This window comes from Schistosoma haematobium, chromosome 4 (assembly GCF_000699445.3).
Source record: "Schistosoma haematobium chromosome 4, whole genome shotgun sequence".
In the NCBI taxonomy this organism is placed as follows: Eukaryota; Metazoa; Platyhelminthes; class Trematoda; order Strigeidida; family Schistosomatidae; genus Schistosoma; species Schistosoma haematobium.
Window position 1 is genome coordinate 18435788 of NC_067199.1, and position 13049 is coordinate 18448836.

Consider the following 13049-nt stretch of genomic DNA (forward strand, 5'->3'; position numbering starts at 1 on the left):
AACGTTCTCTCGAGAGGTCAGCAAACCTGAAAAAAGGAGTCCTAAAACGGGTACACAAACGAAGACGTGCAGTGAAGACAAGAAGAGAGACCTCGACAACTCTAGTGTTGACGGAGCATGCAACGACACTAGTGATAATGTGCTGAAGCTCGGTACTATCATAACATCGACTGCACTATACTCCCTCAGCAAACTTGGTTCTCCCAGTACAGGATCGCTAAATGCAACGGCGGTCCCCAAAACTCTGTAAGCGATTGGACCCCTGTCAACGAAGTCACAAAGGATCGCATGTCACAGTCTAAAAACCTGAACATCATAGGTATTGTAGGGAGATCAATTGGTGATTTGACGGTACAGTTTATCCCCAAGGCTGTTCAACAGGTCAGCAAAGAGCACAGGAATCCGAAACGCGCATCAACCACCAAACAATAAAGGTCCTCAACCTGAACATACCCGAAAACCTGGGAAAGCAATCACGGTTCGCGATGATTCTCTCAGAATCATGAATCTTAATAACATCCCTGACTTTTTCTTCAGCCAACAGGATAGAGATGACAGGACGCTCTAGGGAGAGTTAAACAAGAAGCTCAAACTTCCCAAAATATAGCCTTTGGCGGTAATGTGGCTCACTCGGGTAACGGACTCCAAGGATTAAATTCACCCTAGACTACTTTGTGCAACGTTTACTAACTCTACCGACGTAGAGGATGTCTTACTGGTTAATCATTCATTGTAATCAGATGGTAATGTAAGAATACTGCCCAATATACCGTATTCTGAGCTCTATCTCATCCGGAACATTCCCAAGGAATCTCGTAAGAAGAAATATAATTATGCAAGGTGTATCAGAAAACACGGAATCTGACCACAGAAAGTGATATTCGGGAATGGAAATTCATCAAGCAGTTCTTAAAGCTGAAAAACATATTGACTTGAGCAGTGGCGAGACTAGCCAAGTACGACTAGGATTCTAGACCTCGGCTGATGAAGATAGCCTTCCCATAATCCCATATAGCGGCTGCAACTCTCGAAGAATTCCATGTCAACAGACGCCAACTGTAAACGGGAATTCATATACATCTGGATAGGCCAAATTATGCTAGGATCAAACACAAAAGCAAGTTGGAACTGGATTGTCAAGATCCTGAAACAAACGTAGAAACGACAAGAGCTATCAACTCTGAAAAATTTGTTTAGGTAGGTTACCTGTCTATTCACATAAGGCTCATACAGATAAATAGGACAGGGAAGCCCAAGCGTTCCAATTTGGAGGAATAAACTGCCTATGTATGAACACCGCGAGTTTACCTAATAAAACGGATGGGCTTCATGAACTCAGTAACGCTAATAATGCTCATGTGGTACAAAATATCTGAAACCAGGAGCTAGCAATAACCGGGATTTCTTGGTTTCGCAGCGATAGAAAAACAGGAATAGAGGCGGAGTCGTCTCATGCTGGCGATCTGGTTGGCAGCAGTCTGTTCCACTAACGGTCTCCAAAATCCACAAGCCACATACAATCATCAAGAACCGGACTCTTCGTTTGCTAAACGCAAATGCATTGCTGAGCGGAATACAAACGAATTGTCAACAACGGCCTATACATGCAATACAAACAAACAAGGAACATATGCATAAAAGCAACAAGACGAGACAGGCTTCAGTACCAGATAAATCTTATCGATAAATTTGTCCTCAATCCGAAAAGCTTATTCCGTTATGCAACCTCTTTTGGACAAGAGAAAACTGAAGCTTCCCAACTTCTAGGTTCTAATGGCCAGACCCGCAACGGCGGTGACATAGCTAATTTTCTGACTGAACAGTGCTCATCTACATTTCAATTGGTCTTCTCAAAGTATGTTGATGAGAGCTTCATTTGCAACACCACAGGACTTTCCAAAGTGAACCTAAACGCTGACTTGGTGTACCAGAAACTGTAGCATCTCCTGGCCCGGATATGGTTCAATCTGCTATACTGAGTAAAACAGCTTCAATGTTAAGAACACCGCTTAGTGTGATGTTCTCACAATTGCTAAGCAGAGGCAAACTACCAGGCATTTGGAAGCTGGCTCACATCACATCAATTTTCGAAGGAGGTCGACTCAGTGAAACTTCAAGCTACCAACCTTCAAAAATTATGGAGTCCTTGATATGCGATGGTATGCACGACTATTTATTATCCTTAAACTTCTTTCAACGCAACAGCACGGTTTCAGAAAACATCACTCTTGTATAACCAACCTGCTGACTGCGGTGGACAGATGGACAACCAACTTTGATCGCAAGGGAAAGGTTGACGTCATTTACCTTGACTTCTCAAAAGCTTTTGATAGGGTCAACCATGCATGTCTTATCAATAAGCTCAAGTCATTGGATATCGGATCCCTATTCATTGACTGGCTCGCTTCGAATCTAAAAAATCGACATTTAAAGGTCAGGGTTAACTTTTCTTTCTCTCAGGTTATGGAATTCTCTAGTGGGGTCCCCCAGGGTTCAGCACATGGGCCTCTTCTTCTCATGATTTATATAAACGATCTTCCACGACAGGTATCGTCTGACTTACTACTTTTTGTTGATATTGTGAAACGTTGGAGATATACGCAACCAATAGGATATGCTGGCACTTCAGGAGGATCTGACTCGACTTGGAAGTTGGGCAGATGATAACGGACTTACCCTTAACACTTCAAAGTGTAAAGTAGTCCATCTGAGACATGTTGCAGACTACAGTTACAACTTAGGAAACTCCTCTCTAGGAGTATCCCAAGTTGAAAAAGATTTAGGAGTGCTGGTGTCCTACGATTTGAAGTCTTACGCTAACTGTGACAAAAATGCCTTTCAAGCGAATCTTGTACTGGCAACATTGAAACCCATTTTTGGTCAGTTTGACGGGAGAACGTTTCACATAATCTTCAACAGTTTCATGCGTCCCCATTTAGAGTATGGAAAAATAGTATTTCCTCTCTCACTCCAAAAGGATAAGAACACTCTGGAGCGTATCCAAAGGCGAGGCACGAAATCAGTTCGGGGACTCAAATTCAAGCCTTGTGAAGAGCGCCTCCATTCACTAAACTTTTACCCATTATAGTAAAGGTGTCTTATAGGTGACCTTTTAATGGATTACAGTGTCCTTAACACTTCTGGACATCCCCTTAAACACCTACTTAAGTTTAGCTTCAACACAAACCTTAGGGGTAACGCCCAGAAAACTGGAGATACAACATAGCAGAACGGACTTTGGACACAGCTTCTACTCCTTAAGAGTAGTCAAACGCTTCCCACGAGTCCTTTGAGAGGAAACTTGACCTATTCTTAAGGACTAAGGATAATAACTTACTATGATTTGCCAATTTCGTTTTTCCTCTATTATCGTTAATATACCTAGGTTCCTGCCGGAAGGTATCAGTGATCCACTGATACTAGACACGGAAGCCCGTTAAGCGAAAACTTCTTCTATTCCGTCCAAATCCATTTAAACTATTAACGCAAATCTCGTGATCGAGAAGAGTTGGAAAGACAGCTAAAACTAATGACACTGTACTTGATAAGTCCTTGTTGGACTCTCAGACCAATCCGCTACAGTTCCATAGTAAAGCTTCGTCTAACATTGTTGTGAGTCACTCGCTCGACTTCCAGGACTCTGTAACAGTAAAAACTAACTGGAAGATACCAGCAGTTAAAATACAGGATCTAACGTCACGGTCGAAATCTGTGAAGACAGTTTCAAACGAAGCTAAATTCCTCCCTAGTTTAATTATTTGGAATCTAGAGGAGTCCAAAGACAACGACCCTGCTAGAAGACAGGAACATGACCCGCAGTTAGTGGAGTCTGTGGTAAGAAATGTACTACCTGAAGAGGTTTCAGGGGTACATATTAAAAAGTATTACGACTTGGTAAATGGGTTGGAGGCGAGACCCAGCCAAGAAGAATCCTCAAGCTGGTTCTCGAGAGTTTTGAAGAAAGAGACATATTATTGAAAAACGCACTAAAAACGCGTGACTCAAATATCCGTATTCGACCAGATTGGCCGCTTGAGGATCGAATCACGTAGAAGAATGCCCTTACGGAGTTGAGGACTCGCAAATGAAATGGCGAAAATAATCTTACTATTAAGGGTTTTCGAGTGGTCAGGTCTCGGAAGCCAATGCTTCTGAGGCCTGTATGGGTAGAAAGATTGATTACCAAAACACCTTAAGTGTGTGCTACACGAACGCTCGTAGTCTTAGAAATAAAACGTCCGAGCTAAGTCTGATGGTGGAAGAATTAGGTCCCGATATAATCGCTGTTACAGAAACTTGGTTCACAGTGAATATAGACTGTTCTCCTTTCATTGCAGGCTATATCTGTATAAGAAGTGATAGAGTTTCAAGTCTCAAAGGGGGAGGTATAATATTATACGTTAGGGATCACTTTCGTATACAACCAACCATATCGGAGGCACATATCAGTGGTAAATGTGAGGTAGCATGTTGTAAGATCAAATCTAGAAATTGGTTGGTGACTATAGGAATAATATACCGTAGTCCGTTTTGTCTTGCTGACGAACAGCGATCACGTCGTAATTCACTTTAAGTTTAGGACACATGGTATACAATTCGTATCTGCTCCACCCCGTCCCAATATCTGGCGAGCCAATATTCCGGAAATCAGAAACTGTGCTATCTTGACTGATTGGTCGGTCGACGCGGATGGATTGATCGAAGATGAATGGAATAAGTTTAAGGCTACATTCGAGTCCGTAACGTCGCCGTTTATCCCATGGTCAGCACGTGAGCTATCACACTGCCCTCCATGGATTAATAAGGAAACCCGGAAGCTGTTAAAGCGTAGGAAACATTTCTGGGACTTATTCTTGTTGACGGGTCATGCACCATTTAAGCATGAGTACCAAAAATTCCATAATATCTGTAAGAAAATTATAGCAGAATCCCGTGCCACTTACGAACGACAGTTAATACATGATAGCCGTACTTGTCCGAAACGATTGTTTTCGTATGTTAAACGGCGAATGAAACGTAGTGATGGTATTCCCCCGTTACTGTTACACGAAAATTCAGATTTACTAGCTGAATCAGATCGAGCAAAAGCTGAGACTTTTTCAAACTATTTTAGCGAAGTCTTCTCTACGTTTATTGTAACAAATACTTGTCCCACTCACACCGAGATACCAACCATTGAATCTGTACAGGTGACTGAGGAAACTGTCCTTCCGTTGATAACTAACCTCAAACCTGGTAAGATACCGGGCCCTGAGGGGTCGGTCCTATATTTAAGGACAGTCAGAGACAGATAGTATCTAACTGTCGGCCTGTCAGTCTAACTAGCATAGTCGTCAAGTTACTTGAAAAGATAATTCGGGTTAAGTTGCTAAGCAACATAGATTTACACAATCTGTTAGCTCCTGAGCAACACGGATTTCGTAACAAGCGTTCATGCTTGACTAACTTGGTCAGCAGCTCTAGATAATGGTCTGTCTGTCGATGTGATATTCATAGATTTTAACAAAGCATTTGACAAGGTTTCACACGAAGGTCTTATGCAGAAGCTCACGAGCTTCGGAATAATAGGTACTGTACATGCGTGGATAGGAAATTTCTTATGTGACAGCAGACAGAGAGTGAGGGTCAGTGGAACGCTATCCGATTGGAAGCCGGTCAAAAGTGGTGTACCCCAAGGCACCATCTTAGACCCTCTGTTCTTCCTTCTCTACGTTAATGAGTTACCGCTGTTACTTAGGTCGTCGACATTATTGTTTGCGGATGATGTAAAAATCTGGAGAACAATAAAAAGTGCGGCTGATCATCTGGATCTTCAAGCTGACTTAGACGATTTAGTTAGATGGGCTCGAGAGTGGGGCTTAGAAATCAATGCTAGGAAGAGTGTGCTAATGCACATCGGTCACGGTAATAGTTACCGTTACACTATTGAGGGTAAACCTCTTCCATGCGTTCAAGAGCATAGAGGCTTAGGAGTAATAATAAGACATGACTTAAAAACAACTACGCATTGAAACGCAGCCGCTGTCAAAGGTTTTCGCGCGTTATGGTCACTTCGCCGAGAGTTCAAGTCTTTTGACGAGGAAACGTTTCGAATTTTATATCCCATATATGTTAGACCACATTTAGAGTACTGTATCCAAGCAGCTAGCCCGTGTCTGGTGAAGGATACTAACTCCCTTGAGCGTGTCCGGCGTGTGGGAACGAAATTAGTGAAGGGTCTTTCTAGGCTTCTTTACGATGAGCGTTTAAAACGCCTAAATCTTATACTGGCATTTCGTATCTTTAATTATGATTTGGGTGTTGATATTTCGTGCCTTAAAGTAACCCTTGTGCTATTGATAGAAGAAACCAGAGAAGTAGTGAATAGGTCTTTATTTCGATCTTAGCGCGGTAACAGTGGAGCGTGGGATTACCTGTTCAGACAAACAAAGGCTCTCAACATTCAATATAAGATAATAGGGAATATAACGCTTATACAAAACAAGGAAGTGAATGAATACTTGAACAGTACTGTTTTGGCATATGCTTGGTTGTTTGGGGTCAACTCTTAACCAACCAACCTAAGCTGTTACATTAGCTTCCCCTTAGAATCGACTTCCGTAGGAACGTCGGTTCGATTAACCTAACTATCGAAAACACCTTAGTTCTATTTCTCACCCCAAGGGAAAATTATCAACTCGCTCACTGTTTGACTTACAATCAGTGACGACTGACGCTGTCAACGATAGTCCATGGATGTCTCTTCTTTACTAGCTTGTCATCTTATTTTGTAGCATGTGATCTCTTTTACAACTATCGCCGACGGTTTGCTGCGTGCATTCAAGAAAAATTGTGTGAGAATGTGGAATAAGAATATCTGAGGAAGTGCCGCGAGCGGGCTACCCAACACCATGTTGGTGAGGTACGATTTTTCCGTGCTCAGACCGGCTATCAGGTGTTTACTCACCTGCCTCTTGAGTCGCCCTCAAGTAAAACGTAAAGAAGAATCTACTTCAGAGGTAATGGTGAAAATCAAGCAAACCTGAAGAACTGCTCCACTGCCTGCATAAAATAATAAGATACAAAATGGAAATACATAAATGTAGTTGATAATTGTTCGGTTCCATGTAAGTGCTTGGTCTCCAGAACGGATTGGTATTCTGGAAGAGAATAGACATAGTGTAGATATCTTGTGCACGAAAAACCATGAAAACAAAAAAAATACTCTTTTGTAATGCATATATGTAAAAGGGTGAACTTGCTAGAAGTTGGACTCTTTAACAAAATCGATCAAACGCGTGACCTTGAGCCTGTGATGACCGCGTTTCACAACTAGGTGCGTAACCAAGGGTGCATCAGAATACTCCACAAAACGGAAAAGAATATACCGTTAAGAAGCAAAAAAAAATTGTGTAGAGTATGCGGATCAAGTACAGTTGTGTCAAATACCCTTTTCTTGTTTGATTTAGGTATGCATGATATATTGAAGCAATATATCGTCAATTCATCCAAGTAACGAATTGGTTTGCACCTCAGAAGTGTGTAAGTCCTATTACTCATTAGTATTATGAGTGATTAATTGGTGTAAGGAAATATTGAAGTCACTTCCTCCGTGGTCTGATGTGGCTTAACGGCTAAGCACGCGGTCTAGCATTCAGGAGGGCAGAGGTTCGAGTGAATGTGGGGCCTGCGTTTTTGTTCACCAGACCCACCTTCAATACGATGTTTGTTGCCCGTAAGTCGCGCACATATGAGAGAAAAAATGACAAGAGGACAGATTGATATATCAAAGTGCCATATTGGAAAAGTATAAGGTCTTTGTTTACATGAATATTATTACTATAGAAAAAAAACTACAAGTTTAGTAAATTTCCATTTTACGTTATATTTAAACCAACGAATATATATATATATATCAGTTATTGACATAAAATGTCTTTTTTATAACGCTAATGTTAAGTTCCAGGACTTTGTATGGGCCACTAATAATAATTGGTTTAACGTTAGCATAGTCGTGATATTCACATTGTCAGTTCAATGTTATGATTACTAAACAGTTCCCTTATAAGTCGTGTTTAAAATTAGGTATGTGGAATCAATGCGGCTGACATAGTAACCTTACAGTAACGCACTGTACTATATCTTCACGGTTATTGATTCTTAAATGTCAGAAATTAGAAAAAAATCTGAATATTGCCAATAAAGATGGGTTATATGATCACACTAAAAAGCATGCTGCAGGGAAACTGGTTAAGTCATTACGTAAGTTTCCTAAACATGAAAAAAAATGATGAGAACTTTAATAAGTACTTGACCATGGTTTAATCCAAAATGTTTTGTCTAGAAAACTACTTATTAATAGTAGTATTAATCGTATCAAGCTACTAAACATATCCTCAACCGAAAACTTTTAGAAGTAGTTCATATGGTATATATGTATAGCCAGTCTACGTGAAAAATGTATATAAATATATAAGAAGTACAGCCAACATAGTTAATTAACCAGAAAAAGAAATTATAATACTCGCCTGGGTTGCTTTTTGAATTCGTTGTATTTGCCAGTGTTAGTTGTATGAGTTTGATTAAAATCCTCAGCCATCGTTTCGGAATACCTAGCTTATGTGTCCAGTATTTAAAAAAAAAATTTAACATAACACGTATATATCAAAAGTAAAAGGTCTGGGGAGTTGTCGGTGAGGCGGAATGATGAAAAAAAATTTTTTTTAAGTAGATGAAGGGTGTGATTAGCTGCGTGGTTAGATTTTATCCTGCAGCCGAAACTGTCAACATCCTTGACTGACTAATTGGATGTGCCCAGCGAACCGTTTTAGTCATTTGTAAAGATTTATTATCTTTACATTTCGATTCCGTAATGGATTTGTCAGTTAAACGATCTAACAACACGTATGGTGGTTCATGATCTAGATAAGCCGGCTTTAGCCTATCAATACTTACTGTGTCGATGTTTCCATGTTTTTCTATCACGAAATATTTAGATTTTCTTGAGATGACTTTGAAAGGACCTTCAAATGGAGGACTGAGTGGTGCTTTTATTTTGTCACATCTTATCCAGACGTGCGTGCAATTGCTTAGGTCTTTAGGTATATATACGGGGCGCGATTGTTCACGAGTATTAATCGGCTTAAGTTTAGACATGTGGTCCCGTAGTTGATCTACATAATTTTCTAAATTAAGTTTTTGACTGTTAGTATTAGGGTTAATAAATTCACCTGGTAGTCTCAGAGTTGTTCCGAAAACCAGTTCCGCAGGTGAACACTGTGCGTCAGTTTTGACAGATGTTCGTATTCCCAACATAACTAACGGTAGGAATTCTGTCCACTGATTGGGGTTTGAGTGAGATATAAGGGCGGTTTTTAGCTGACGGTGAAAACGTTCTACCATCCCATTAGCCTGAGGATGATATGCAGTGCAGCGTATCCTATTGGAGCCTAGAAGTTTAGCCAAGTTATTAAATAGTTCGGATTCGAATTGCGCTCCTCTATCAGTCGTTATTGTTATGGGTGTACCAAAAATGGTTACCCAGTTCTGCAAGAAAACCTTGGCTACTGTTTCCGCTGTGATATCCGCTATCGGAATGGCTATAGGGAATCTGGTAAATCGATCTATGCATGTAAAAAGATAATTAAAACTGTTTGAACGTGGTAAAGGACCTACCAAGTCGATATGCACATGGGCAAAACGTGCATCTGGTTGCGAGAAAACACCTATGGGTGAATTTGTGTGACGATTAATCTTTGATTGTTGACATGCTGAACACTCTCTAACCCATTTGTGTACATCCTTCTGTAAATTCGGCCATATATATCTGGCATTGATTAGTTTAGTTGAAGCTTTTGCGCCAGGATGAGACAAAGAATGAAAGTTATTATATATCAACTTTCGCATACTTTTGGGAACGAAAGGTCGCGGAATTGCCTTGGTCGTGTCACAGTAGATTAGAATACCATCGACAGGTGATGGGAACTGTTTTAAATTAAGACTTGAATTGTTTGTTTTAAGCAGGTTTTGTAATTCTAGATCCTGCTCTTGTTCGTTTTTCAACGTCTCGAAGTTTACTGTGGACTGTTGTAGCACGTTCATTTCTAGCCTAGATAAAGCGTCTGCCGCCTGATTGTCCTGACCTTTGACATGTCGGATATCGCTTGTGAACTGTGATATATAGTCAAGGTGTCGGACTTCTCGAGGTGAGTATTTATCAGCTCTCGCTTTTAGTGCATTCGTTAGTGGCTTGTGATCCGTAAAGACTATAAATTCCCTACCTTCTAACATATGTCGGAAGTGTTTAATGGTTAGGTAGATTGCAAGAAGTTCTCGCCCGAAGGTAGAATACCTTGTTTCGGCTGGAGCGAGTCTTTTCGAGAAGAAAGCAATTGGTTTCCAGGCGTTTTTAACCAGTTGGTTAAGGGTACCGCCTACTGCTTTATCTGAAGCATCCACCATCAAAGCAAGTGGGGAAAGAGAATTCGGATATATCAACGTAGTTGCTTGAGCCGGTTTATCTTTAAGCTGTTTAATAGCTTCGATGGCGTCAGAAGACAGTTTGAATTCTTTTGGTTTTCCTTTAAGTGAATCTGTCAAAGGTTGCATTAATTGTGCACAATCTGGTATGAATCTGCGATAAAAGTTAATTAGGCCTAGAAAACTTCTCAGTTGTGTTAGAGAACTAGGTACGGGGTATTGTTTGATGGTATCCACTTCTTTTTTGATAGGTTTAATCCCTTCTGGGCTTATTGTGTGACCGAGAAATTCTAAAGTTTGAACACCGAAAACACACTTACTTTGATGTATGTTTATTCCATGTTCATCCAGTCTTTTCAACACTGCTTGTACATGCTGTTCGTGTGATTGCAAATCGGGGCTGGCAATTAACAAGTCGTCTATATACCCCTGCGCAAATGGCATATCTCGAAGTAGGTTATCTATGAATCTTTGAAATGTCTGTGCCGCATTTCTCAGGCCGAATGGCATGCGTACAAACTCGAATAAGCCAAAGGGTGTAGTAATAGCTGTCTTGGGAATATCTTCATCAGCCACTGGGATATTGTGATATGCCCTGACTAAATCAATTTTAGTGAATATTTTCATACCCTGTAAACCGTTGGTGAAATCTTGGATATGAGGTATTGGGTACCTATCTGGTACAGTTTGACGGTTTAGGGCTCTGTAATCCCCGCACGGTCGCCAGTCGCCTTCATTCTTCTTTGGGACCATATGCAAAGGGGATGCCCATTGACTATCAGAGGGATGGATAATACCCAATTGTAGCATATAATCAAACTCGGCCCTAGCGATTTTGAGCTTATCTGGTGCTAGTCTCCTGGGTTTTGCAAACACCGGTGCACCTCCGGTTTTGATAGTGTGACTCACTTTTAGTTTGTCTTTGGAAGGCTGTGGGTTTGGTTTAGTTAAGTTTGGAAATTCCGCGAGTATATCTTGGGATTTCGCTGTTGTTACTGGAGGAGTTTGAATCAAGTTAAGAGAGCTGATGTGACTTTCTTTGCCTTTTGTGTAATACGAAGTTTCTTTTATTGTTAATCGCCGTTTTTTGGTGTCAACTAGAAATTCGTATCTCTCTAGAAAGTCCATCCCCAGTATTGCCAGATCTAAGTCAGCTACCGTGAAAACCCAAGGGAATTGCCTCCTGAACCCCAAATCTAGGGTTAAAGTTTTCTGCCCAAATGTCGCGATTTTAGTTTTATTTGCAGCTTGAAGTGTAATTGATGATGTTTCTCGACTAATCTCAGTTTTATTTTGAGGGATGATGCTAAGAGCAGCGCCAGTATCCACCAAGAAATTCAAGCCAGAGTTTCTGTCTCTAACATAAAACAAGCAACTGTTTAGGCGCCCCTCCTCAGTCGTCACGACCTGGGGAGTGGTTACTCGTTTCCCGCTGTCTTAGAATTATGCTTAGGCCAGGCGCATGGTTGCATGCACTTGGTTGAGTTGACACCAAACTTCCAGTGGTACCAACAAAACTTCCCAGATTGTCTGGACATTTGTGACCTGTTTTGTGACTTGGATCGTGGTCGTTGTGGTGACCTGCTCCTGTTTCTATGACCCATTTGCATTCTGGTGACAGCCTCAGTGAGACTCTTAACACTCGCAATGAGTCCTTCTATTACGGGGTCTTTTGCTGATTCTACTTTTTGTGTGTGATTTATTATGCCTGATCCAGTTGGAGGACCTCTTTCCATTATTCTGTCGGCTATACGCGCTAAATGAGATAATGAGGTTTCAGGATCCTGTGCATCCAAACAGTGTTGGACGTAGCATGGGAGAGCTTGTATCCATCCTTGTTTTAGGACTGCTTCACCCACTGTTATCACCCACTAAGACTTGGAGGTGACGTAAAAACTGTGACGGCGACCGATCACCTAGTGTTTCACCTTGAAAAAGTCTTTGGATTCTTTGACTATCTGATAATGATAAACGGTTCATTATCTCTCGTCTTAAGATGGTGTATGGTTGTGGTGATGATGGACTCAAAATCAAGTCACGGACTTCTTTGGCGACTGAAGGAGGAAGGATAGAACACAAGTCTCTATAGCGAATCCCTTCAGATTTGATATTCTGTCTCGTGAAATAATGCTCTAGTTGAGCAAACCACAACTCAAGATCACTACGATCAAATTCTGGAAGTCGGGATTTCGTAGTCATAACAGTGTCTATCTCCACTGGTGACAAATCCTCCAGATTATGGGTTTCTATTGAGTCTGACATGAGGTATGTGACAAATATAACAATAAAGTTAGCACAAAAAGTGGTTACTATAACACGAATAACTTAAGATAATACGGAATAAACTAGTTATATACTCAAATTAGTTTACGGATAGTCAGGTCTACTTTTACGATTAAGTAAAAAAAATGTTAATAACAGAAATGAGGTTAAATTTGTGTTCAAAAAGGGCTCACCAATTTCGTGCCTTAAAGTAACCCTTGTGCTATTGATAGAAGAAACCAGAGAAGTAGTGAATAGGTCTTTATTTCTATCTCAGCGCGGTAACAGTGGAGCGTGGGATTACCTGTTCAGACAAACAAAGGCTCTCA